Source organism: Pinus tabuliformis, chromosome 1_1, assembly GCF_031772625.1.
Source record: "Pinus tabuliformis cultivar Carrire ecotype Pingquan chromosome 1_1, CPIR1, whole genome shotgun sequence".
NCBI classification, from domain to species: domain Eukaryota; kingdom Viridiplantae; phylum Streptophyta; class Pinopsida; order Pinales; family Pinaceae; genus Pinus; species Pinus tabuliformis.
This window is the reverse complement of record NC_142297.1, coordinates 745943604-745969864: the sequence shown is the minus strand read 5'-3', so window position 1 is coordinate 745969864 and position 26261 is coordinate 745943604.

The window sequence follows — 26261 nt, the reverse complement described above, 5'->3', positions numbered from 1 at the left end:
TGCTATTACAATGGCAGATCCATGGACCAGACCTAGTGCAGTCAACATGCCTGTGCCATTGCATCCATTACCAGATTATCCTGAAAAATGGCTACCCAAGTTTAATCCAGATGATGGAACCCAAGCTGAAGAACACATCAATAATTTCATGTTAGCAGTCAACTTGAAAGGAGTAACAGAACAAGATGTTGTTGTTAGACTTTTCCCTTACACCTTATAAGGGTCAGCAGGATCCTGGTATTTCTCTTTACCCTCTAGTTCCATTACCAGTTGGAACACTTGCCAAGAGCAGTTTCTTACCAAATATGGAGATGATAGGTCTTTGGCAACTTTAATAAACGACCTCTCCAATATGAGAATAGAACATAGGGAACCAATTAAGGAATTTAATGCACGCTTCAATAAACTCCTAAATAAAATCCCTACAGCCTCCAAACCAAGCGAACAAATTCGGAGCGAATGGTATATAACAGCTCTGCCTGCCAATATAGCCATCTTTGTAGATAGAGCAAGGAAACCTACCTTAGCCGAAGATATGAAAGAAGCGCTTTCTGTGGAAAAACGCATCAATGCCCTGGAAAAGAAAGCTGCCCTGGAAGATAGAAAAGCCAAAAAAGTCTCTTTCAAAGATGACTCAAAGAAGAAGACCCCAAAATACCCATACGACATGGAAGGTTTGCAACAGGTCTTAAAAACGTTATCAAATGAAATGGTCGAAATAAAGAAACAAGTGGCCGAAACCTCAACCAAAAGACCCTTTAGAACTTTTAAGAGAAATGAGTCAAAGCCCCCAAATGTCATATCTAACGCAGACTCAGAGCAAGAAGAAGAAGAGGAAGAGGAAGCAACCACACCAACTGATGATGAAGAAGAAGTAGTAGAATGTCATGGAATGTGGGATTTTATACTCCCCAACTCCGATACTGATAATGAAGAAGAGGCGTTCCTGGTCACTACTAGAAGCAAAAGTACTTCTGAACCTGTTCAGGTATCATCAAAGAAGAGGACTGCAAGTTCTGCTACAACCAAAGAAAAAACACCTGCAAAGAAATCACCTGCAGCAGTTCCCCAAAACCAGCCTTCAACTTCTAATACTCCTTCAACATCCAAAACATTAGTGGTATCCGATTCAATGGAATATAATATTGTTGATGACATGAAGAAAACTAAAGCAAACATCACTATGTTTGAGCTTAGTAAATTAAAGCATCAACAGAAATTACTTCTTAAGGAATTAAATGTTGTTCCCTCTACACCTCTTCCCAGTGCAAAAGCTGCTAATGATTCAGGCCAACCTCCTCCCGGTATGGTTGAAGCTACTGATTCAGTTCTAATTGGAGATAGATCAAATTCTCATACTCCACCCTTCCTGCTAACCTATGAGATTTACAACAGAAACCTGCACAACTGTTTAATTGACTCAGGGGCATCATCTAACATAATGCCAGCTTCGGTTTGTTCTAAACTGAACATTGAACCCCAGAAGTCTGCTATCCATATTGTACAGTTGGACAGGACCAAAGTGCAGGTTGTGGGAGAAATCAATTCTGTGACTATCAGGTTGTCTGCTGATCCCAGAGTAGTACAAAGGATTGACATCCTAATAGCCGATATACCTGAATTCTAAGGTCTAATTTTGAGTAGGGATTGGTCCGAAAAATTGCATGGGTATATTTCCACTGATTGGTCACATATGTGGCTTCCCTACAAGGGCAAGCCAAATCAAATAAGAATCGATCGTGAGAAACATATGACCCACACAGTTACTGAATTTGAGCAAGAAAACCAACCCGTAGCGTTCAACAACAACATTTTGCGGAATTATTCATCAGAGTCATTCTTTGGCAACTTTGTTGCCCAACCATCTCCTTTTTCAGTCAATCATTTTACATCTCAGATTGAGAATTTTTCACAAACTGATAGGTCTAGATGTTTCAATGATGCTGAGAAAACTGTAAATACATTTGTTAATACCTCTTTATTTTGGTCTTTATATTTTGATGGCTCTAAGTCCAACGAGGGCTCAGGAACAGGTTGCATTTTGGTTAGTCCACAAGGAGAAAAGATGATGCTGTCCTGTAGGCTGGAATTTGAATGCACTAACAATACAGCCGAATATGAAGCCTTAGTCCAGGGACTGTATAAAGCGATCGGTCTTAAAGTGCAATACTTGAAAGTATTCGGCGATTCTGAAATTATTGTTAAACAGGTAAGGAATGCAATCCATTGTCTTTCAAATCACCTCAAGCACTATCAATCGCTAGTACAAGAACTTACTTTGCACTTTTCCGCGTTCAACATTTCCTCCATCCCCAGATCTCAAAACTCGGCAGCCGATCTCCTAGCCAATGTAGCTTCCAAGCTTCTACCTTTTGAAGACTACAGCCTAGATAGATTTTCCGTAGAATTACTTTTTAGGCCTTCAATTCCTGACAATGTCACTAATTGGAGAGTATTCAACCATGATGAGGATATTTTACAATTTCTAACTTCTGAAAAGTCCTATGACGATCAAATTATTGAGGAAAATGATCATGATCTACAAATGAAAGAAACACCTCAGGAAAATTCAATTCCTAAGCCAGTGGTAAAGCTCGAAGATCTTTATGATATCAAAGACAGGTTTAAACCTGTAATTAATGCAAAGCTCCAAAGTTCTACCCTTAGGTTCGAATTGATAAATCTAGGTACTGAGCATGCTCCTCAAAATATTAATTTAGGATTAGGACTTTCCTTGGAAGAGAAGGAGGCATTTATTAAACTGTTAAGGAAAAACAAACAGGTCTTTGCTTGGAAGTATGATGATTTGAAGACTTATGATACATCCATTATCTAGCATACCATTCCTATGCTTCCCGATCAGAAACCGATTCAGCAGAAGTTAAGAAAAATACATCCAAATTTGGAGAGCCAGATAAAATCGGAACTTAACAAACTCTTGAAAGCCAAGATTATTTTTCCTGTCCGACACTCGAACTGGGTCTCTAATATGGTGCCAGTCAGAAAGAAAAATGGCGACATTCGAATTTGCATTGATTTTAGAAATTTGAACAAAGCAAGCTTGAAAGACAATTTCCCATTACCTACTATGGAGCAAATACTCCAATCAGTAGCAGGCTCTGAATTGATGTCCTTTCTTGATGGATTCTCAGGATATAACCAAGTTCTGGTTCATCCTGATGACCAGCTTAAAACCACATTCAGAACGAAATGGGGAACGTATGCATATCAAAAAATGCCTTTCGGACTTATAAATGCAGGAGCGACATTCTAAAGAGCTATGGATATAGCTTTTAGAGGGTTGATTAATAGAACAGTAGTCGTCTATCTAGACGATATTACTGTATTCTCTAAAGAGAGGTATAATCATTTGCATGACCTAAATCAAATCTTTCAGCGTTGCAAAAGATATGGTATTTCTCTTAACCCTAAAAAGTCTTTCTTTGCTCTTGATCAAGGAAAGCTCTTGGGTTTTATTGTGTCCAAAGATGGCATTTATATTGATCCTGATCGGATCAAAGAAATCTCTGAAATCCCTTTCCCACACAATAAAAAATCGATGCAGTCATTTTTAGGCCAGATTAATTTTGTTAAAAGATTTGTCCCAGATTTTTCTCAAATTATTTTGCCACTGCAAACAATGATTAAGAAAAATTCAGTCTTTAAGTGGGGATCAATAGAAAAGGAAGCTTTTGATCTAATCAAGCAATCAATAATCAATGCCCCAGCTTTAAATACTCCAAATTTTTCTAATCATTTTACATTGTATACCATCGCATCCAACTTATCTTATGCTGCAGTACTCACGCAGCTAAATGATCACAATTTGGAAGCACCCATTTCATTTTTTAGCTCAAACCTTCAGGGTGCTAAATTGAATTACTCCGATGTAGAGAAACAAGCCTTTGCTGTATTTAAAGCAGTCAAGCATTATAGACCCTTCCTTTCGAAAACTCACACAAAAGTTATAGTTCCTTTCCCAGCAGTTAGGCAACTATTAATCCAAAAAGAACTGGGTGAAAAAAGGGCAAATTGGGTCACAACGCTTCAAGAGTATGACTTAGAAATTAGGCCAGCAAATATTGTTAGGGGCCAAGGTTTTTGCAGGATATTGGCAGGAGCATCCAACATTCCAGAATCAAGCGATATAGAGCAAAATGAAGAAATCAATCAGATAAGTGTTACTGATTCTGAATCTCAGTATGCAGATTTAATCTTTTATTTAAAGAATGGTTATGCACCTCCAAACCTATCTTACAAGAACAAAAGGGCCATTAGGTTGAAAGCAAAGAATTTTACAATTATTGATGATGTGCTTTTTAAGCAGAATTATGATTCCATCTTATTGAGATGCCTTGAGAAAACTGAAGCACAAAAGGTTTTGCAGGAGTTACATGATGGACCAGCGGGAGGACATTTTGGAGCTGATACAACAGCTCACAAAATTATTCATGCTGGTTACTATTGGCCTACTCTGTTTAAAGATGCCCACGAGTATGTAAGGAAATGCCTCAATTGTCAAACTTCTAGTGGAAGACAACGTAAATCAGCTTTCCCTCTGCAACCAGTCAACATTGAACAACCATTTGAGCAATGGGGATTGGACATCATTGGGGAGATTACTCCACCATCTTCCAAACAGCATAAGTATATCCTTACTGCTACCGATTATTTTACTAAGTGGGTGGAGGCAATCCCTTTAAAAACAACAAATTCTGAAGCAATCATTGAATTCATAGATCAATTCATCATTACCAGGTTTGGTGTCCCAAATGCTCTTGTTTTTTATAATGCATCTTACTTTTCAGGCAATGCTATGTTTGATTTCGCTATTAAAAGAGGATTTAAATTAAAATATTCTGCTAATTACTATCCCCAGGGTAATGGCTTAGCAGAATCTACTAATAAGAATCTGATCAAAATTATTAAGCGAACTATAGAGAAAAATCATAAAAGCTGGCACAAATCTTTAGTGTTTGCATTATGGGCTGATAGGATAACACAGAAAGCTTCTATAGGATCTTCTCCGTTCAATCTTGTGTATGGAAAAGAAGCAGTACTACCCACAAATCTTGTTCTTCCTTCTTTAGCCCTAGTGCAGTTCATTGAGGAAAGTCCTTCCTCTTCTATTCAGCTTAGACATGACCAAATTCTAAAATTAGAAGAGGAAAGAGAAAAAGCCAGAGTTATTCATGCCAAACATCAGCAAGTCATCAAGGCAGCTTTTGATTCAGTCTCATCCGGTTCAAAACAATTCCAAGTCGGTGATTTAGTGCTGAAATGGGGCAAAGCCCATGAGGATAAGGGTAAACATACCAAGTTCCAGAAGATGTGGCTTGGACTGTTCCAGATCTGTGAAAATATAGGCCATTCGACCTTTATATTACAAGACTTATCAGGGTTGAGAGATTCTCTCCCTGTTAATGGCCTTATCTTGAAGAAATTCTTTAATTGAGGAGGTAACCCCTTCTCCTTCTAGTTTGATAGATTCTTGTAGTTTGTAGGATTTGCAGAAAATAATGTTGTGAGGTATCTAATATTGACATTTGCTATGTTTGAAAATTTGATGTATAGGAGTGCAGCGATATTTGCTTTTAAAATAATAGAACTCTTAACCAAAAGGGATAATTTCTAGGAAATTAGGTATCATTGTATTCTGAAACTACAGTTCAAGTTTTGTGAACTCCTTTCAATGTTTAAAAGTATTGTAAATCATTCTCTGTTTTTAAATTGGTCTCAAAAGGTTATCAATATCAAGATAGAAGCTAGTCCAATTTCAGCATCTTCAACTCTTAACCTGTCATCCATTTACTCTTAAGGAGAAAATTGTCCATCCCATTCACTAAAGTTTATGATTACTCAGAGTGTAATTCTAAAATATCTGATAGTAAAGATAAGAGGTCTTATTGCAAGCCTGCTTACCATGTTCATAGGGAAATAGTTTAACTGACATTACCAATACTGCATACCAAAACAGGGTAATGGCTTGAAATTACAAGACAAGGGGTCTCATCACGAGCCAGCTTGTTCAGTTAGACTACTACCAGTGAATGGCATTGTCAACAGCTGGCCACCAAACCAGGACAATGGCTTTTTATCTTATCAACAACAGAAAAGGAAATGAAATACAAAATATGAAAACATGTTTTGAATTCATTCTGTTAATCGCACTCTTAATTGAATGGAACAATGGACAATAACATGGCTAAAAGATATCCCTGTCGAAACTATAAACGTTTGCTGGTAGCAGAGGCTCTACCTATGACAGAAGGAGTTCACTTTAAAAGCTGATTTGGAGAAGTTTTCTGTTTTATCATTATAAACCCATAGAGGCTTATTTAAAACTTAGAATGTATCTATTTTCTTAAAAAAGAGAGGAAATTAGCAAAAATAGATTCATTTCACTTGGAATGCATATATACCTAGTTATATTAGAATTTTCCCCTTTGATTAGAATTCTATTTTTGGAAAAAGTTTAAGTATTTTTATGCTTTCCAGAGATAACTGGTTCTTCCAGCGAATCGCCAATTGTTGTGCCCTACAACAACCCCCCATTTCATATCATATTTATTTACTAAATCAATATATGAAATGGGTCCCTTTAGAAGTCAATTGGTATCAATATTGCATTATTTGTAAAAGGTCCGCAAACCAAATGAAGGCATTATATAAAACCTTTTGAAAAACCCATATTGAATCAAATATAACAATCTTTTATCATTGCGATAAAGCGATCGCAAGATCGCATATCGCAATGACATAGAAAACACAAATAAGTGACATATGGGATCCCGCCGATGCGATTTCGCAATCGGCTATCGGCAATACTCTATACACATTTTAAAATGCCCCCATGACATAAGCCCCGATGCGATGCGCAATCGGCGATACTTTATATGCAGGCTAAGCACCTTAAGTCATTCACCCCGGTCCAATGCGATTTCACAATCGACTATCGGCAATATCCCATGTATAATAATAAGGCACCCAGATTCTACCCCCGATGCGATGCGATTTCACTATCGGCGGTCGGGGGTATGCTATCCGTATGTTTAGATAAAACCTATTCTCCCGATGCGATGCGATATCGCTATCGGCGATCGGTGTTTCAAAATTGTCAACATAAAGATTTAAAGTGTTCCCGATGCCCGATTGCGATATAGCGCGGATTTCAAAAAAGCTGTTAAAAGGAGGGATATTATGATCCATTCGTATTTAAAGTTTGATCTCTTAAATAATCCATCACCTCCACTCAACTGCCAAAATATCCATAGCACACTTAAGCGAGTCATTCAGCCAAATAATGGTGTAATGAGCATTTAAGGGGTGGTAGGCCTTAAACGGCCATTTAATGTATCTGTAAGATCTTCCCATGGATTGGATCCGCAGCCATTTTTAAGAGTTAATTTCTCAGCACGCTTTGATCGATATATCTTTCCATATTGGATTTTCATTAGCATATCTTTGTGTTACGTTTATTTTCACCGCTGTGCAGAATTCATCCATAGAAGGAAGCTCAAACAAGATGGGGAAGAAATCTAAGAAGACCGCAGGCGCTTCCACTACACCAGCTGCAGGACAAACTCTCGTGGACAAGAAGAAGGGCTTAATATCTGATACTACATGCACAGGTCTCGTCAGAGTTACTTGGCAAGGGATCTATAACCTGATTGAAGCCGAAGAACCAACAAGGACAATAGTTGAAGCTACTGCGGATCCTACTCTGAAGTCTGAATGTACTCTCAAGGATTTAGCCGACTCTTTCCTTCACAGAATAGCAGCCAGGGAGAAAATTCTCCCATACACAGACGTAGTGCGGTGGGCGATTCAAGAAATCCCAATCTTGGATAGAACTTTCACCACTAGAGATGGAAGAATCTTCAGATCGTTCAGGGCGGATGATCTAAGGCAAATGTATCATTTGCCCGAGCCGGAGAAGATATATAATAAAGCGTTCCTGGAGAAGTTTGCAAGTGAAAATGAAGTTGAATCCGAACCCATCCGGGATTGGAGACAAAATCCAGCCAAACACAAACACGAATCTTCCGGTAAGTACTCAGTTGATTCTCTGGCTTCTCCTTATTGCTATGCGGGAATAATGATGTGTAGATTATGGGGATTGCATGACTCTGCTAATTTTACCATAGAAATGGTTCCTCTAATGGAGGCAGCAGTAAACAGTATAATCATGGATTGGGCCACCATCCTTTCTGACAAATTAGCACAAGCTGTGCGCGATTTTAGAAACCAGACTGTCGTCTCTGAAAGGAAAATTCCCCCATTCTATTACAGTGCATATATCTTAGATACATTATGTTTCAATTCTGAATTTCCCGTGCTCGGCTGGAGGTGGACGCCACAAGATCCCACGGCTATCCACATATACCATCAGAAATTATGGAAGTCCTCTTACAAGCACCATCTGTACCAAATCTGCAATGGCTTTATGGTTCCTATTCATTATTCTATTTTTGATAAACCCATTCCCAAGATTTCCTATCAAGCTTCGTTTGATATAACAGTGGTAGCGAGTTGGTTTGGAGAGGAGAGATTTACCTACATAAGAGTTTTCGGCAGCCAAGCCAACCCACATGTTCTCCCTTTGTATATACCAGATAAACTGCTAGCAAGAGAAATCACTTATCAGATTATGGCTGAGAGTGTTACACAGACTCTCAAGAAAGAAAAGAAGATGGGCTGGCCCTCTTTTCCCTTTAGGTGTGGTGTCTATACTCTGCATGATCTCAAACATGCAGAAAAGGAAGCCACAAAGATTCAATCCTTAACTCTGGCGACTATCCCAAATAGGCCATATGATCCAAAGAAAGTTGCCTACAATGCACTAGAACAGGCCAAATTGACAAAATTTGAGCACAAAGAAGATATGTTTGATGACCTATTCGTTTCAGCCGAAACAATAGGTCAGGCTAAAGAATTGGCTCGAATGAAATATAATGATGAAGGGCTGACTGAGTTTAATAAGCTTAGAGAACAAAGGTTGCAAACTCTGCCTCTAGATTTACTAGCAACAACCCCGGCGACATCATCAAGCAAGCCTGTTCGGCAACAGTCAAAGGAACCTCCGGTTGTAACAAAGGATCATAAAAAGGAACAGGAGGAAAGGCAGAGAAAAGAAAAAGAAGAAAGGCAGAAGAGAGCACAGGAGGAGCAACAAAAGAAAGAGCAAGAGGAAAGGCAAAAGAAATAACAAGAGGAACAGCAGAAGAGAGATCTGGAAAAAGTGAGGAAGGAGTCCCAAGCTGAAAAGGAAAAACAAACCACCATTGATGTCAATATAGATACTAATATTGACCCTAAATTGCTTCAGGAGTGGAAGCAATTTGACTCTATCATCAGTGGGTTGGAATGTTCCAAGGATACAGACACTTCCAAGACAAACGATACACAGGACATCACTTCACCTCAGGTTCTAAGTGGAACCAGCAGCCCACCCATTTCCAAGGATGTTGAGATAATACCAAAAGACCCCTCCGACCAAATCATCCTCCAGGTAGAAGATATTCCTCCCCTGGATGTTTTCTACAGCCCGAGGCATAAGGCAGTGGTAAAAAGACAAAGGAAAAGGAGGAAGATTGATCAACCTCCCCTTTTTCTAGAACAAACTGTAACGGGCAGCGTGGTTTGGAAAGAGGAATTCGACCCCTCCGATGACCTAACAAAACTGTCACAGTATGCGGGAGCCTATTCGGCAGCGACAATCGACAAGGCATCGGAGGTAAGTCTTCTACTAAAGACTAAGGACCAGCAAATTTTCGCATTACAAGCAGAGTTGGCTGAATCAAAGCAGAAGGCAGAGCAGGCGGAGCAGCAGTTGTCGACACAACAACAAGTGAACAGTCAATTAACTCAGCAATTGCAGGCAGAAAAGCAAAGGGTCGACCAAAGCGCGATCCAGAAACAGAAGGAATTATCGGAGGCATTGGCACAATTGAGGGCAGCAAACGAGCAAATGATGAAAACAAAAGATGAGAAAATCGCTCAATTGTCATCGCAGCTCGAAAAGATAAAGGGCACTCAACAAGTGGGTGAATTCAGAGCAGAAGCAGTGCAAATAAACACTGCATTAATATCCCAAATTAGGCTCCTGTGTCAACAAATCGCTCAGGCAGAGCCATTGTGTGAGCTAACGACATCCATAAATCAGTAGGTAGAGAAAGCCAGGAATGAGTTAGACCAAGCCGAAGAGATCATAACCGCATATCTTGACTGGCAAGATTCTGATCAAGGGAAAGCAACAAATTTGCCCAGGATCCTAGAAACACATAAAGATATACTCTTCACAGAATGGCACACTCAGGTGATGAAAGCGGAGAGGGCTGCTTCAAGATGTAAATCAACTTCCAGCAATCTAGTTGATCTAGTTAACAACACTCTCTACTTAGCAAATATGATTTCCCAATGTACACCAGGAAAGATGACAACAACAAACACATTGGAACAATCATGCTATCCTGATTTAGAGGAAAAGGGGAGATTAATCGCTGGGATTAATAGTTTAACTATGGAAGCATATTGGCTCTTCTTGGTAAAGCCGCATACACAGAGAGCCGCCCTTAAGTGCCTAACAGATGCGATTGGGTATATAATTCCCGATATTGAGGATGCCACCTATGCCGCCCAGCTCAGTTCGCGCCTCAACAAACCTCCTGAAGTAGAGCCAATGCTTGCGATAATTCAGCTCATATTTAAAGGCAAGCAGCCTACCTGATGAATCATGCCGCCGATTGCCAGATCGCTGAGAAAAATAGGATCAAAATTTATTGATACCGATTTAGTTACATTTCAGTTTAATAGATATTTAGATTAATTTAGTATTTATAGACCCTTTCATTGTTTTGGAAAGGGTCGTAAAGTTTTGTACCAGACTTAAAGACTGAAGTTTGCACTATTGTGCTTCAGTCAATATTCTTTTATGAAACGGGACCAGTTTTTCTTAATTCAACAAGGAGGCTTTTTATGCAATTGTGCACTATTGTCTTTGTTGAGAATGTTTCTGCGTTGAAGAAAGAATTACAAGTAGCGATTGATATCGGGAGTGTCAAAGCAGCTCATATGGTATTTCTATCTATGTTTGAATTCATTCCTGTTATGTGAATTGTTATTTGATTATCCTTGCTATTGTTGATTATATGCATGTGCTGTAACAGCAGATCTACATTCATACCACTATTGGATGTTTTATGATATGCTTTCCTTTTAATCATGTATATGTCAATAATATAAATGATGAGTGTGGTAATATCGCATTAATCGCTTTGCTTAACTATTTAGGCACATTAATCTTAAATGAATTAATATCTATGTCTGATCGATGGAGTCATCTATATGCCTGTCTTTAGACACAGACGATTAAACGCTGCACTTTAAAGTTCAATAGACTCCCGGGATAGGTCATAGTTCTTTTATTCTTGTCAATAGTTTTAGTTATTCACCCATCGCTAGTTTATTTTTATAAATCATCCATTCATCCCGTTTATCTACTTTTGGGAAACTGGTCCCATTATCCCCAGTCGGAGCCACTATTCCAAACGGAAAAGGAGTTGTACTAAGGTCCGGACCGGGTGGTTATCCCCGATGTTGTTGCAGCGATTTTCGAGGCATCAACATACCCTTAGATTATGCATTGATTACAGGCAACTAAACAAAGTGACTATCAAGAATAGGTACCCTTTCCCAAGGATTGATTACTTATTCGATCAGCTGAAGGGAGTAGCAGTGTTTTCAAAGATTGACTTGAGATCTGGATAGCATCAGGTATGCATCGAAGAGGAGGACATTTACAAGACTGCATTTAGGAACATGTATGGGCATTGTGAGTTTATTGTTGTCCCATTTGGCTTAACAAATGCTCCAACTACATTCATGTGTTTGATGAATAGTGTGTTGCGTCCATATTTGGATAAGTTTTTTATTATGGTCATTGCCGATATATTGGTATATACTAAAAATGATGAAGACCATGTCGAGCACTTAGCCACAATATTGAGGTTGCTTAGAGAGAATTAGTTGTATGGTAAGCTCAAAAAATGTATCTTATTTCAGACTGAAGTACACTACTTGGGACATGTTGTATCCAAGGAGGGAATTGAAATAGATCCAGAGAAGATAAAAGCCATCATGGAATGGGTAGCTCCTAAGAGTATGGATGAGGTGAGATATTTCATGGGTCTAGCAGGTTACTATAGGAGGTTCGTCAAGAAATTCTCACAGATTTCTTATCCCATTACATCATTGTAGAGGAAAGGCAAGAATCTTGAATGGACGAAGAGTGTGAGGCTAACTTTGAGTAACTTAAGAAGTTGCCGACACATGCACCAGTGGTATAGATTATAGATCCCGATAAAGAATTCATAGTATGTATAGATGCTTGTAAGAGAGGACTTGGTGGAATCCTTATGCAGGATAGATAGGTGGGATGTTATGAGTCCCATAAACTAAACGAGCATGAGTAGAACTACCCAACACATGATCTTGAGCTAGCAACAATTATACATGCACTAAAGATGAGGAAGCACTATCTTCTTAGAAGGTGGTTTGTGCTTATGAGTGATCACATTGGGATGAGGTATTTGTTTGACCAACTGAATTTCAATGCCAAGCGAGCTAGATGGTTAGCCATGACCAGTGAGTTTGACTTCGAGATCAAGTACATCAAGGGTAAATAGAACAAGGTGGTAGATGCTCTCAGCAGATGGGTACAAGTAAATCACTTGGCACTTATGAGCTCCTATGGGATGGACTTACAAGATAGGATCTTGCAGGCAGGACATCAGGATGTCAGGTATATGGAGATTGTGCACAGGTTGTAGCAGGGTGATAATATAGGTACAAATACATGTATAGGTATCAGTATAGGTATAAGTACATGTAGTGGTACAAGTGCAAGTGGAAGTACATGTATAGGTACAAGTGGTCATACAGGTATAGGTTCAGGTGCATAGGGCATGGACTATTGTCTTACAATAGAGGGATTGGTCAGGTTCTAAGATAGGACATATGTACAGGATATCAGTGAACTCAAGAAGGTGATCTTGAGGGAATTTCATGTGAAACCTTACTCGGGTCACCCAGGTTATTATAAGACACTCACATTGGTGAATACATATTAATATTGGCCAAATATGAAGAGGGATGTAGCAGAGTTTGTGGATAGTTGTTTCGATTGTCACCACCTGAAGACAGAGTGCAAACATCCAGCTAGACTGCTACATCTAATCGTTATTCCTGAGTGGAAATGGTAGGTCATTTCCATGGATTTCATCATAGGTTTTCCAAAGACATTGAAACAACATGATTTCATCATGGTCATTGTGGACAGGTTAACAAAGGTTGCACACTTTGTTCCGGTAAAGTATACATTCTTAGCTAGCAATGTGGCACATCTATTCATCCGAGACATGGTTAGACTACATGATGTTCTGAAGAAGATTGTGTCAGATAGGGATGAAAAGTTAACTGTTAAGTTCTGGAAGGATTTATTTGTAGGTTTGGCCACAAAGTTGGCCTTCAGCGTAGCTTATCATCCACAAACAAATGGACAGATAGAGAGGGTCAACATGATGTTAGAGGACATATTGAGGATGTGTGTGATGCATCAGTAGAGGAAGTGGGAAGAGTATCTCCCTTTGGTCGAGTTTGCATACAAAAATAATTATCAAGAGTTACTGAGGATGAGTCCTTTTAAGGAATTATATGGGCAGAGTTGTATCACTCCAATTAGTTGGAGTGATCCTGTTAGCAGAGTATTGATTGGACCAGATGTGTTGGCATATATGGAATAGGAGATGCATGTGATCAAGAAGAATCTCAAGGCATCACAAGGTAGGAATAAGAGTTATGCAAACAAGAACAGGTTGTTCAAGGAGTTCTAGGTTGGGGAATAGGTGTACTTGCGCATCAAACCGAAGAAGAGATCCTTGCGGATTGGCTCATGCACCAAGTTGACACCATAATTTTATGGACCCTTTAGTATTATTGAGAGGATTAGGCCAGTATCCTATCGACTTGCACTACCTTCGATAATGAAAGTCCATGATTTTTTCCATGACTCCTTGCTTAAGAAGTATGTTAAAGATGTTGATCATGTGATTGACTGGTCTATATTGTAGGTGGAACTAGATGGAGAATTCCAGCCGGAGCCTCATTATATATTGCAGATTAAATTGCTCATGGTTCAGAATCGAGCAATAGAGCAAGTGCAATGGAAACACTTTGGGCTTGTTGAAGCTACAATGGAGATGGAAGATGAAATTCGGGCTATGTATCCTTCATTGTTTGTCGGCTGATGCAAAGCAATCTTGATATGGTGGTTTGATGATTGCTTATGGTGGCTTGTGTTGGCATTATGATTCAAGTGTTGTCCTTGATGGCAACTCACTCAGAGGTTGGTACAGATACTCAGAAGTTGGTTCAGGTGATGGCAACTTACTCAGAAGACAGATCCTAGTACAGCTTGCCAAGGAAGTTCATACACGCAGGTTTGTTAAGCCCAAGTCGCGTGTACACGCAGGTTGGCTTCAGAAAAAGCGCGTGTATGTGGAAAAGCACCTTTGGTCCATGGCGGTTAGTCCTTGGAAGTTGTGCCTATGGTTTCGGACCATTGTATCTTGACGGGCGTGTCGATCCCTAGTTTTGAAGTTGATGGTATTGTGTTTCTATGGTTTTGGCTCTTGGTATTGAACAAGGCCTAAGGCTATATAAGGAGAAGATGACTAGGCAAAGAGTAAGTGTGTGTGGGTGTCTGACGCAGTGAGAGGATCTGGTATTACTGGTTATCTGTTCGGGACGCTTGGCAAGGGTCGGATCTGACAGCAAAGGCAGAAGTAATCATTTCTAGATCTGCACGCGGGTTGCCTTTGGAGAAAGCGCGTATACACGCGGTTTTGGTACAGTGAAGTAGCGTATGCATGATAAGGGTTGATATTTCAGGTTGTTGCTGATTCTGATGGTTGTTGCAGAGTTCTAGATTCTGGTTTGGGTTCTGTGTTCTTGATGACAGGGTTTCAGTGATTCGGTATTGGGTTGTTTAATGAATTATGATGCAAGTATAAGTTGATGATTGTATTGCGGTAATGTTTGCTTTGTACTCTTGGATCCAGTCTGAAAATTGATGAAACGTGGTCCCTGAAGGTTGTAGGGTCAGCACCTACGTACTAGTAAATGGATCAGCTAGTACAAGAGCTGAGGGGGTTGTAGCTCCCTTCCAAAAGTAGTTGGAAAAACGAGAGAGAGGGTTGTAGCCCTCTGCAGGTTGTAGCCTGCATACTGGTAAAGGACTGCACCAGTATATTGTAAAAGAAGTTTCTCATTAAAGAAGAAAGAGACGAATTGCAGCAGGTGGTTTTCACCCACATTGGGTTTCCACCTTATATCATGGTGTTCATGTGTGTGGCTCTTGTGTGATGTTCTGTTCTGTTATACTGCTCCTGTTTACTGCTAAATTGCTTAATAATGTTCTGATGCATTTACTGAAGATAAGATTAACTGAATCATAAGATATCTGCATATACGCTAGTTGCTTTAGACACAGTCGCGTGTACACGCGGGTTCACTTAACTGAAGTCGCGTATATGTTTCTGAGTATGAAATTGAAAAGGTTTTATTGATCTGATAATACTGATTCACCCCCCCTCTCAGTATTATTTCCAACAATTGGTATCAGAGCAGGTCCTTCAGAGGAAGCTTGATCGCTTGAAGGAAAAGATCCATCAAAATGGCTAATCCAGAAAGAGAGGCACACATCAGGCCACCAGTCTTTGACGGGAACAATTTTACTCACTGGAAGATAAGAACCACTGCATATCTACAGTCTCTTGGAGCAGAAGTTTGGGGACTCATAGAAGGAGGATACAAATTCCCATCAGCAACTCCTACAGATCCAGCAGAGAAAAAGCAATATGAGCTCAATGCCAAAGTAGTTAATGTCCTATTGAGTACTTTGACTCAATCAGAATTTATGAAGATCATGCATCTCAAATCAGCTAAGGAAATATGGGACAAAATCGTTACAAGCTACGAAGGAGACGATCAGGTAAAAATAGCGAAGCTTCAAACTCTCAGAATCCGGTATGAAACTCTTAAGATGCGAAGTAATGAAAGCGTAGCTAATTATTTCCTGCGTATGGATGAGATTGTGAATTGTATGAGGGATCTGGGTGAAGAATTTGAGGAAGTTGTCTTAGTTCAAAAGGTTTTGAGATCTCTGTCTACTAAATTTGATTCTAAAGTATCTGCCATAGAAGAAAAGGAGAATGTGCGAAAAATTACCATGTCACAGCTTCACGGGATCTTAACTGCTTTTGAAATGCGACTAGAGGTACCACCAGAGGCCGCATTCGAAGTGTCAGAGGAAGAAGATGAGGTAAATTTTGTCAAGAATCTTGAACGGGGAACTGGACGGTTCAAAGATAAGCTGCCTTTCAAATGTTTTCTATGTGGTAGAGTTGGTCACTATGCTGCTAGATGTCCTCATAACAAAGAAAGGATATATGAAGAAGATGGTAGAAGCTATTATTCCCATATTAAAAGTTCATTTAATGATAGTGAAGATATTAGAAGTCTCATGGCGCACAAGAAGAAGAATGCTTCATCCAATGATAGCGAGGATATTAAAAGTCTCATGGCACATGAAGAGAAGAATGCAGAAACTGAAGAAGCTGCCAAATTAAAAGAACTATTGGAAACAGAAACCAGGGTAAGGGAGAAATTGCAGGATATAGCAAAAGATCAGAGCACAACTATTCAGAGACTTGAATCAAAGATCCTCTCTCTAAAAGAAGATCTTGAAGATCAAGAACATGAAGTGATCAAACTAAAGCGACAAGTAGAAGAAGGGAGAAAAGTTGAAGAAGACCTAAGGAAGCAGTATCTGAAAAAGGAAGAACAACATCAAGTTGAGGTAAATATCTTGAAAGGTAAACTAGAAGAAAAGGATAAGCTTTTACGATTTCAAGATAGTTCTAAAGTCTTGGATGATATTCTTAATAGTCAAAGATCTCCTGCTATCAAGACTGGTCTTGGTTTTCATGAATATGTTGAAGGTGAATCTAGTTCACAAGGTGAGACAAGAAACTCTAATGAGAAATCTGAAATGCTCAAGGAACAACCAAGAAAAGAAATTCCTCAAGGAAGATCCTTTACTCCTAACTATGGACGTGATAGACGATTATTTCCTCCGCTGAATAAAGTTGAATGTTATGTATGTCATAATCTTGGACATGTTGCAGCCAGATGCAGAAGTAGAATGGTTCAAGAAAGATCATCTCATCCCAGGTATTTCAGAGGGTATTGCTTTGCCTGTAATGCATATGGACACAAAGCAATTGATTGTGATAGAAGGAACATGAAAAATATAAGGTGTTATACATGCAACAACTATGGGCATAAAGCAAGGGAATGCAGAAGCAAATTTCAAAATTCAAGACAAGGGGACCATACATCATCACAGTTGCAGGAATTGAAGAAGACAGAGACAGAAAGGTGTGGGACAACTCAGTCAGCTGACATAACAGACACAGGGGAATCTGAAAGTGATGAGATTCAGTATTCCATCCTGCATACGCTGAGATAATGAAGACAAGTCGCGTATATACGCGAGTTACATGCTGCAAAGTCGCGTATATGGAGAAAGGGCAGCAGAACAGATGGTTATATGGAGAAAGGGCAGCAGAACAGACCCAGGTTCAGTCATGGTTGGCTCAGGCTCAGGGGGAGCAGAACAGACTCAGGAAATGGTTCAGACATGGTTGGCTCACTCTCAGGGGGAGAATATTCTTCAAATAATGCATTGTTGGCATTATGGTTAGAAGTTGTTGATAAAGTCTATGAAGATAAATGATACATCTTACTGTTTAGGAATGGTATTGCAGGCTGATGCTTATATCATGATGCTGTTGGTGGCTTTCATAAGTCTTGGTCTAGATATTTCGTCTCTATGTCATGTATCTCTTGTGATATCTCTTTTATGGTGTCAAGGTCATGTAACGGCCTATGTTGGTTTCCCCACTATGCCTGGGATGAATGATGAATGATGAATGATGAATGTATGTTGAGTCTTTTGGTGATAGGAAGGTCTTCTATAATGTATAAGTCCTTGTTCTTCTTGAAGAACATCTTTTGCAGATCTTGCCTACAGTCAAGGGGAGCATGAACAGCACAATTCAGCAAGAGCAGGATGGATAGATTGGTACACTTTGGCATTCACAAAGGGGGAGCATAGTTGGATTTTTTAGCAAGTACTCAGGGGGAGTATGGACAGCAGAAGGTATACCAAAGAAGAGAATATCTTGGTCAGCCCTTTGCCCTTGATGTCAAAGGGGGAGAGTGACTTGGTGTGATGGTTGCCATCAAGTCCAAAGGGGGAGATTGTTGGCATTATGATTCAAGTGTTGTCCTTGATGGCAACTCACTCAGAGGTTGGTACAGATACTCAGAAGTTGGTTCAGGTGATGGCAACTTACTCAGAAGACAGATCCTAGTACAGCTTGCCAAGGAAGTTCATACACGCAGGTTTGTTAAGCCCAAGTCGCGTGTACACGCAGGTTGGCTTCAGAAAAAGCGCGTGTATGTGGAAAAGCACCTTTGGTCCATGGCGGTTAGTCCTTGGAAGTTGTGCCTATGGTTTCGGACCATTGTATCTCGACGGGCGTGTCGATCCCTAGTTTTGAAGTTGATGGTATTGTGTTTCTATGGTTTTGGCTCTTGGTATTGAACAAGGCCTAAGGCTATATAAGGAGAAGATGACTAGGCAAAGAGTAAGTGTGTGTGGGTGTCTGACGCAGTGAGAGGATCTGGTATTACTGGTTATCTGTTCGGGACGCTTGGCAAGGGTCGGATCTGACAGCAAAGGCAGAAGTAATCATTTCTAGATCTGCACGCGGGTTGCCTTTGGAGAAAGCGCGTATACACGCGGTTTTGGTACAGTGAAGTAGCGTATGCATGATAAGGGTTGATATTTCAGGTTGTTGCTGATTCTGATGGTTGTTGCAGAGTTCTAGATTCTGGTTTGGGTTCTGTGTTCTTGATGACAGGGTTTCAGTGATTCGGTATTGGGTTGTTTAATGAATTATGATGCAAGTATAAGTTGATGATTGTATTGCGGTAATGTTTGCTTTGTACTCTTGGATCCAGTCTGAAAATTGATGAAACGTGGTCCCTGAAGGTTGTAGGGTCAGCACCTACGTACTAGTAAATGGATCAGCTAGTACAAGAGCTGAGGGGGTTGTAGCTCCCTTCCAAAAGTAGTTGGAAAAACGAGAGAGAGGGTTGTAGCCCTCTGCAGGTTGTAGCCTGCATACTGGTAAAGGACTGCACCAGTATATTGTAAAAGAAGTTTCTCATTAAAGAAGAAAGAGACGAATTGCAGCAGGTGGTTTTCACCCACATTGGGTTTCCACCTTATATCATGGTGTTCATGTGTGTGGCTCTTGTGTGATGTTCTGTTCTGTTATACTGCTCCTGTTTACTGCTAAATTGCTTAATAATGTTCTGATGCATTTACTGAAGATAAGATTAACTGAATCATAAGATATCTGCATATACGCTAGTTGCTTTAGACACAGTCGCGTGTACACGCGGGTTCACTTAACTGAAGTCGCGTATATGTTTCTGAGTATGAAATTGAAAAGGTTTTATTGATCTGATAATACTGATTCACCCCCCCTCTCAGTATTATTTCCAACAATTGGTATCAGAGCAGGTCCTTCAGAGGAAGCTTGATCGCTTGAAGGAAAAGATCCATCAAAATGGCTAATCCAGAAAGAGAGGCACACATCAGGCCACCAGTCTTTGACGGGAACAATTTTACTCACTGGAAGATAAGAACCACTGCATATCTACAGTCTCTTGGAGCAGAAGTTTGGGGACTCATAGAAGGAGGATACAAATTCCCATCAGCAACTCCTACAGATCCAGCAGAGAAAAAGCAATATGAGCTCAATGCCAAAGTAGTTAATGTCCTATTGAGTACTTTGACTCAATCAGAATTTATGAAGATCATGCATCTCAAATCAGCTAAGGAAATATGGGACAAAATCGTTACAAGCTACGAAGGAGACGATCAGGTAAAAATAGCGAAGCTTCAAACTCTCAGAATCCGGTATGAAACTCTTAAGATGCGAAGTAATGAAAGCGTAGCTAATTATTTCCTGCGTATGGATGAGATTGTGAATTGTATGAGGGATCTGGGTGAAGAATTTGAGGAAGTTGTCTTAGTTCAAAAGGTTTTGAGATCTCTGTCTACTAAATTTGATTCTAAAGTATCTGCCATAGAAGAAAAGGAGAATGTGCGAAAAATTACCATGTCACAGCTTCACGGGATCTTAACTGCTTTTGAAATGCGACTAGAGGTACCACCAGAGGCCGCATTCGAAGTGTCAGAGGAAGAAGATGAGGTAAATTTTGTCAAGAATCTTGAACGGGGAACTGGACGGTTCAAAGATAAGCTGCCTTTCAAATGTTTTCTATGTGGTAGAGTTGGTCACTATGCTGCTAGATGTCCTCATAACAAAGAAAGGATATATGAAGAAGATGGTAGAAGCTATTATTCCCATATTAAAAGTTCATTTAATGATAGTGAAGATATTAGAAGTCTCATGGCGCACAAGAAGAAGAATGCTTCATCCAATGATAGCGAGGATATTAAAAGTCTCATGGCACATGAAGAGAAGAATGCAGAAACTGAAGAAGCTGCCAAATTAAAAGAACTATTGGAAACAGAAACCAGGGTAAGGGAGAAATTGCAGGATATAGCAAAAGATCAGAGCACAACTATTCAGAGACTTGAATCAAAGATCCTCTCTCTAAAAGAAGATCTTGAAGATCAAGAACATGAAGTGATCAAACTAAAGCGACAAGTAGAAGAAGGGAGAAAAGTTGAAGAAGACCTAAGGAAGCAGTATCTGAAAAAGGAAGAACAACATCAAGTTGAGGTAAATATCTTGAAAGGTAAACTAGAAGAAAAGGATAAGCTTTTACGATTTCAAGATAGTTCTAAAGTCTTGGATGATATTCTTAATAGTCAAAGATCTCCTGCTATCAAGACTGGTCTTGGTTTTCATGAATATGTTGAAGGTGAATCTAGTTCACAAGGTGAGACAAGAAACTCTAATGAGAAATCTGAAATGCTCAAGGAACAACCAAGAAAAGAAATTCCTCAAGGAAGATCCTTTACTCCTAACTATGGACGTGATAGACGATTATTTCCTCCGCTGAATAAAGTTGAATGTTATGTATGTCATAATCTTGGACATGTTGCAGCCAGATGCAGAAGTAGAATGGTTCAAGAAAGATCATCTCATCCCAGGTATTTCAGAGGGTATTGCTTTGCCTGTAATGCATATGGACACAAAGCAATTGATTGTGATAGAAGGAACATGAAAAATATAAGGTGTTATACATGCAACAACTATGGGCATAAAGCAAGGGAATGCAGAAGCAAATTTCAAAATTCAAGACAAGGGGACCATACATCATCACAGTTGCAGGAATTGAAGAAGACAGAGACAGAAAGGTGTGGGACAACTCAGTCAGCTGACATAACAGACACAGGGGAATCTGAAAGTGATGAGATTCAGTATTCCATCCTGCATACGCTGAGATAATGAAGACAAGTCGCGTATATACGCGAGTTACATGCTGCAAAGTCGCGTATATGGAGAAAGGGCAGCAGAACAGATGGTTATATGGAGAAAGGGCAGCAGAACAGACCCAGGTTCAGTCATGGTTGGCTCAGGCTCAGGGGGAGCAGAACAGACTCAGGAAATGGTTCAGACATGGTTGGCTCACTCTCAGGGGGAGAATATTCTTCAAATAATGCATTGTTGGCATTATGGTTAGAAGTTGTTGATAAAGTCTATGAAGATAAATGATACATCTTACTGTTTAGGAATGGTATTGCAGGCTGATGCTTATATCATGATGCTGTTGGTGGCTTTCATAAGTCTTGGTCTAGATATTTCGTCTCTATGTCATGTATCTCTTGTGATATCTCTTTTATGGTGTCAAGGTCATGTAACGGCCTATGTTGGTTTCCCCACTATGCCTGGGATGAATGATGAATGATGAATGATGAATGTATGTTGAGTCTTTTGGTGATAGGAAGGTCTTCTATAATGTATAAGTCCTTGTTCTTCTTGAAGAACATCTTTTGCAGATCTTGCCTACAGTCAAGGGGAGCATGAACAGCACAATTCAGCAAGAGCAGGATGGATAGATTGGTACACTTTGGCATTCACAAAGGGGGAGCATAGTTGGATTTTTTAGCAAGTACTCAGGGGGAGTATGGACAGCAGAAGGTATACCAAAGAAGAGAATATCTTGGTCAGCCCTTTGCCCTTGATGTCAAAGGGGGAGAGTGACTTGGTGTGATGGTTGCCATCAAGTCCAAAGGGGGAGATTGTTGGCATTATGATTCAAGTGTTGTCCTTGATGGCAACTCACTCAGAGGTTGGTACAGATACTCAGAAGTTGGTTCAGGTGATGGCAACTTACTCAGAAGACAGATCCTAGTACAGCTTGCCAAGGAAGTTCATACACGCAGGTTTGTTAAGCCCAAGTCGCGTGTACACGCAGGTTGGCTTCAGAAAAAGCGCGTGTATGTGGAAAAGCACCTTTGGTCCATGGCGGTTAGTCCTTGGAAGTTGTGCCTATGGTTTCGGACCATTGTATCTCGACGGGCGTGTCGATCCCTAGTTTTGAAGTTGATGGTATTGTGTTTCTATGGTTTTGGCTCTTGGTATTGAACAAGGCCTAAGGCTATATAAGGAGAAGATGACTAGGCAAAGAGTAAGTGTGTGTGGGTGTCTGACGCAGTGAGAGGATCTGGTATTACTGGTTATCTGTTCGGGACGCTTGGCAAGGGTCGGATCTGACAGCAAAGGCAGAAGTAATCATTTCTAGATCTGCACGCGGGTTGCCTTTGGAGAAAGCGCGTATACACGCGGTTTTGGTACAGTGAAGTAGCGTATGCATGATAAGGGTTGATATTTCAGGTTGTTGCTGATTCTGATGGTTGTTGCAGAGTTCTAGATTCTGGTTTGGGTTCTGTGTTCTTGATGACAGGGTTTCAGTGATTCGGTATTGGGTTGTTTAATGAATTATGATGCAAGTATAAGTTGATGATTGTATTGCGGTAATGTTTGCTTTGTACTCTTGGATCCAGTCTGAAAATTGATGAAACGTGGTCCCTGAAGGTTGTAGGGTCAGCACCTACGTACTAGTAAATGGATCAGCTAGTACAAGAGCTGAGGGGGTTGTAGCTCCCTTCCAAAAGTAGTTGGAAAAACGAGAGAGAGGGTTGTAGCCCTCTGCAGGTTGTAGCCTGCATACTGGTAAAGGACTGCACCAGTATATTGTAAAAGAAGTTTCTCATTAAAGAAGAAAGAGACGAATTGCAGCAGGTGGTTTTCACCCACATTGGGTTTCCACCTTATATCATGGTGTTCATGTGTGTGGCTCTTGTGTGATGTTCTGTTCTGTTATACTGCTCCTGTTTACTGCTAAATTGCTTAATAATGTTCTGATGCATTTACTGAAGATAAGATTAACTGAATCATAAGATATCTGCATATACGCTAGTTGCTTTAGACACAGTCGCGTGTACACGCGGGTTCACTTAACTGAAGTCGCGTATATGTTTCTGAGTATGAAATTGAAAAGGTTTTATTGATCTGATAATACTGATTCACCCCCCCTCTCAGTATTATTTCCAACAGCTTGGTACTTTCTTATGCTGGTTTGGTAGTTTCTTTATGGTGCTTGGTATGTGCTTCATGGTGGTTTAGTATTTTGTTTATGTTGGTTTAGTATATGCTTTATTATGGTTGATACATTCTATATGATGTTTTGATTATGCTTTATGATGTTTTTATATATGCTTTATGATGTTTTGATATATGCTATGTGATGTTAGTATATGTCTGATATATGTTTGGTATATTATTTGGCATATTTTTTGGTATGTACATATTTGATGATGTTTCTATATGTATACTCGTGTATGGATGTAAATACCGTAACGAGTTGTGTTATAAAACTCCACTAAGTAGTATGGTTGTCATGTTATTATGGTTATGTTATTATGCTATCATGTGGTTAAGTTATCATGATGTTATGATGTCATGTGGATTGGCACTCAACATGATGATCATTGTAAATATCATAATGAGCTATGATATAAAGCTCCACTATGCGGTATGTTGTCATGTTGTCATGATGTTCTTTTCTCTTGAGCAAATCTTTCATTGTAAATACTACATCGAGCTATATTAGAAAGATCCATGAGCAGTATGTCCTCTTTTAGTAGGTTGTTGAGGTATATGAGTGATTGAATAGCGAGGACAATGTCCCCTAAGGGGAAGGGTTCTGTAACAACCCTGGTGAAAATTCCATGTAATAAAGTTAAAAACAATAACCACAGATGAATGGAACACTTGTTTTAAGCTTAATGTTGGGCAAGACATCCTAGGGGGGTATCCATTTGGTTGTTTATGGCTAAGTAAATTGGAAATGGCAATGGCTAAGGCATTAAAGAGCAAAAATGGAAATTTTGGCACATTTATGTAGGAAAATAATGGAAATTAGGAGAAAAAGGAGGTGAAAGGTCACAGGTTGCATGTGAGGAGGAAAAGGAAGGAAAATAATGGAAAATGAAGAAAATAGAGGTCTCATTCATAAAAAGGCTTCTGAGGATCAGTTGGTAAACTTTTGTTAGTTTAGCTTTGAAGCTTTCTCATTATTCTCTCTCTCTCTCTCTCATACTCTTGGACACTTAGAGTTTTCTTGGAGAACTTTGGCATTGGAGCAAGAAAGGAAAAGAAGGCAAGAGGAAGGAAAGATCAAGCAAGGAAATGTGGGATCAAGCAACTACAATAGGCTTTATTGCGGGTATCAACTTGCATGCGTATTTTCCTTGCTAGATTTGGCTTGCATGGGATTGCATGTGTTTCTATTCTACCATGGCATGGGTTTTACTAGGTGTGATAGTATTTTTTAGCCTAACCTTTCCATTTCCTATTAGATTTGATGAGATGAGTTCTCTCATGCAGTTTGTGTGGGATGGTTAGATTGGATTTGAAGCTGAGTGGGATGAATATCCGAATTGGCAAACACATTGTGATAGTGGTCCCTAAACCAGTCTGAGGATGCACAAAGCCACTGGCCTAATAACCCCTAAACTAAACTATGGGTTGTGGTAAAGACATATTGTGTGCTTGGGTGGGCCTATGAATCCTTGTCGGTGAATGGCGGGATATACGGTAATCCCAAGAAGTCTATTTTCTCTCTATTGGGCCTAGTGATTCCGAGATGGAATGTATAATAAAACCTAAAGAGTATGTCTCAGTGTAGGGCCTAGTGATCCCTGGATTAGACTGCAGATGCACAGTAAAACATGAAAGACTAGGAGGCACTCAAATTCCTCACGGTGTAGGTAGAGAACTCCAGTGGCATCCACATTGATTGGTGTTTTTGATGTTTTCTATGAGTCTCACATTCATGCTTGGAATATGGCAGAGAAGTGATTGGTTGAAGAGAGACTTGGATCAGCCAATCTATGGTCGGGTGGAATGTGGTAGTCCAATGATCAATTGGTTCATTGCATTGATTAATGAGAAATTTATTCCATTGATTTTCATGTTAAAATGTATTGGTGTATATATGGATTTTGATGGCTAATATGTTTATTGTAATTATGTTCCTATTATGCTGGTGATATGTTCATTTTATGGAAGCAACTATGTTTGGCTCTCAGCGTGTTTTTACTTGTATTTGAATGGATATTGTGTTGGGTCCCTATAATACTAGTGATTACCCTATTACTATTGTAGTTATACCCCTTATTAATATTGTTGTGCCCCTATTTCCCCCATATTGTTATTACTGTGCCCCATAGAATCCCTCTATTGTTATTTTTGTGGCTTTATATTATTATTGTTAGGTCGGCTGGATTATATTGTGACTCCTTAGACTCATATATATAGAAAGGAGGTTTTGTCATTTGAATCATCCAAGAATTGTTCATTTATGTAATGTAAAGGAGGCTGCCCCCTTGAAGAGGCTGAATTCTAAGGCGTTGATCTATCTTTTCTATCTTTTCTTGAGCTGGTTTCATAACATTTGGTATCAGAGCTTTGGATTCTAGGGTTTCGCTGCTCCAAACAGGTCATCGTGGAATTTTCGCTATAACTTTTTTTTTTGTGATGTTTCAGAAGTCGCAAAAAAAACCCATTTGAGAAGAAATTGCG